A 3053-nucleotide genomic window follows, 5' to 3' on the forward strand; every position below is an offset into this window, starting at 1 on the left:
TCCATCACAAATTGAGTCCAAATTTATCTGTTTTACTTGAAAATGGTGTAATATCTATTTTCCTGCATTGTTTGATCTGCCAAACAACATCACAACCCTTCCCAGTGGCTGGAATAGCAGCTTAGGTGAAGGACAGCATCCCAAGGAATGGAAAGATCCGGGGACCTGTTTTTGCATTGTTGAAAATGCTTGATAATCTGGAATTGCTGGGACTGATGGGGGCGATTCCTGCTGCCCTCTGAGCAGTTGTTGTTTAACCAGGAGCTGGTAGCTCCTAACTAAACATAAACCCAGGTGTGCACACAGACCCCTCCTGACGTCATGATTGCATAATAAAACATAGATAAAAAACAGCACGGCTTGTAATTAGAGTTCTAGTGAGAACACTTGTGTCTGACAGTCTAAAATATACATGAAATTTCTTGAATTATTTGCTTAAATTGTGCAGTTTCTGTAAACAATCCCAACAGTAAACCTATTAGCTGAAATATTCACACAAAGTAAACAGAAGGAACACAAACATAGCCAAGTCAAATTCAACTTTCTGTCTTAGTAAACACTTGTGGGAGCATTTTTAGAAGCACATTTCTAGCTCTGCCTCAGTTTTTCAGAACTTCCAAATACTGGTCTTCACAGTATTAATAAAAGTATATAAAAGTACATTTTCTCCCAAACAACAGCAGAAGAACTGCAAAAATAAAAGGACGCGAAGCAACAAAGTCAAGCAGGAGTCTTGCCCTTTGTACCTGGACCCAAACTATCAGTTTTCAACCCCAACCCATTTTTGGCTGCTTTCTCCCCCAGAGATGCCCACAGTAGAGAGAGGTGCACAAGTATTCCTTGTGCAGGTTACCTGAGCTGGTTTGCCCCGGGTGTACCTGGAAATGCATCTTGTGTCCACTCAGGCAGGTTGGCTATGGGAGCCCTACAGCCCAAACTTCACCTCACTCCTATATTGGGCATATCAGAAATTGGAATTATTGGGTAAATGTATGGCTGGGGCATCAGGGAAGTGTTTTTCATTAGCAATCTGCAATTTTATAGCGGTTTATGGAAGACAACGAAGGGGTGGATGGGAGGGCACACAAAGAACTCGTCATGAGATGCACCTTTTTGTGCCAAAAATCTCAATTTTCCCCGGCTCTGGTGTGTGAGGGAGGACACCTCCAATGGCAGGTTGCCTCCTAGTGCCACGTTCAGGAAATGACTGAGAGGCCAGGAACCACCACGGCAGGTATTTCATCGTGGATGTCACACCTCAGTGACATTTAATGAATGCCTTTATGAATGGATCATAATTTTCAAATAGAGAGTAAAATTATCTTAAGTCCATTTAAAAAGAAAAAAAATCCTAAAAAGCTGGTTTTGTGCACCACAAAAAAAAAAAAAAAAAAAAAAAAAAAAAAAGTTGTTCCTGGTTTCTATTGTGAGTTAGAGAAACATGTGTTTTATGAAGTTTGTACCAGGGACGCCAGGGACGTTCTGCATGCCTTTTCTTACTTCAAAATGTAGTTTAGGTCAATCAGCTATTTGTTTTAGTTTTTGGTTCAACAAACCATTACTGTCTGCATCACACATAGGATGAGAAAAGAAAGAAAATATTTGTCCTAGTTCCTTTCCTTTTTTTTTCCTGAGGATATCTTTTGGAACCACCACTCCTCCATCCTTGTCCCAGAGATGAGATCCATCATCTTTGCTTCTCCTTGCTCCCTTGGCAGTACTAAACCCATTTTTTTTTTTTTTAATCTCTCACCCTTCCAAATCTTCCAGTGAGAACAGTCGAGCGAATTTCACACCTCACACAATTGCAAAGGAATTATGGGCAGGCTGACAACGCCCTCCTCAATTTGCTTCCAGGACGACGTATTTTTGGTAAGGAGTAGAATTTACAGGATATCAAACATATCATTGGGAGCGAAATAGAGCAGCAGAAGGGAATATTTTTATGTATTCCATTTCCAGCAGGCACTCGAGGAAACAGCAGAGGATGCTCCAGCAGCCTTGGGCAGGGGATGGGGTGCCTGGGGCGGGGTTGGGGGTGCTGTGCAGGGGTGGGAGGCTGGCACGGATCAAAGTGGGCACAACCAAGGCGTCACCCACCCGAGGCCTCCTTGCCTGACACAGGAGCAGCCTCACCTGGAACAGTCTCACCTGGAGCAGCCTCACCTGGAGACTTCCCTGTGGCCAGCCGCGGGGACAGCAGCCCCACACCTTGCACACATCAGAGCCTCTCCGGAGCCTCCTTTCCAGGGAAGCACCGTGCGGGTCTCCCGCGAGGGCGAGGAGGAGGCAGCCCGGAGCGGAAAGGAAAGCAGGAATGTTAGGTGTTAAAACCCTAACTGAGCTGACTTGCAGAAATTGCTGGAATACCTTCTTCTGTTCTGACCACTCGTGTGTCCAAATTCCTTTGAGATCTCTCAGAAGTGGCGCTTACTCCACAAGTTGCGGCGGAAAGGTCTGAGAAGGAGCACCACTAATAAAGTACATTTTTACCAATAGTGCAATTTTGCTCTGGGCAGACCCTGAACAGATCAAGCCCCTCTGTTTACGAAGCCTGACACACTACAAGAAGCAATGGGAACCTCGAGTATCCACAGGAATTCATGTTTATCTTCGGAAGGTCAGAACCTACCCCAGTTTCAGTTTTCAACCGAATGTGGAGAGGGAGTTGCTAAGGTTCAGCACTTAAAAAAACCTGTAATAAAATTGTCTGGCAGAAGCAGTTTGACTCGCTCCTGCAGGATTCATTACTTCCCCAATAAATGCAACATGGCATTTCAACATGTTTGTATTGTGACTTCACTAGCTTTTGTTATGTATTTGAAATATAATAATATTCAATAATAGTTCATGGCAGAGTTATTTTTAAAATGTATAATAGTGACAGCATTCAGACACATTACAGACTTCATTTGAATGAGAAAAAGTTTATGATTCACTTGCCTTATAGAAATTGTATTTTACTGTCATTATCAAAATTACATTATTTAAGTACCGCACGATTTTCATACCAAATTATGTTTTCACAGAAAAAAAAATCACTGCAGTAAATT

This window comes from Prinia subflava, chromosome Z, assembly GCF_021018805.1.
Source record: "Prinia subflava isolate CZ2003 ecotype Zambia chromosome Z, Cam_Psub_1.2, whole genome shotgun sequence".
NCBI lineage: Eukaryota > Metazoa > Chordata > Aves > Passeriformes > Cisticolidae > Prinia > Prinia subflava.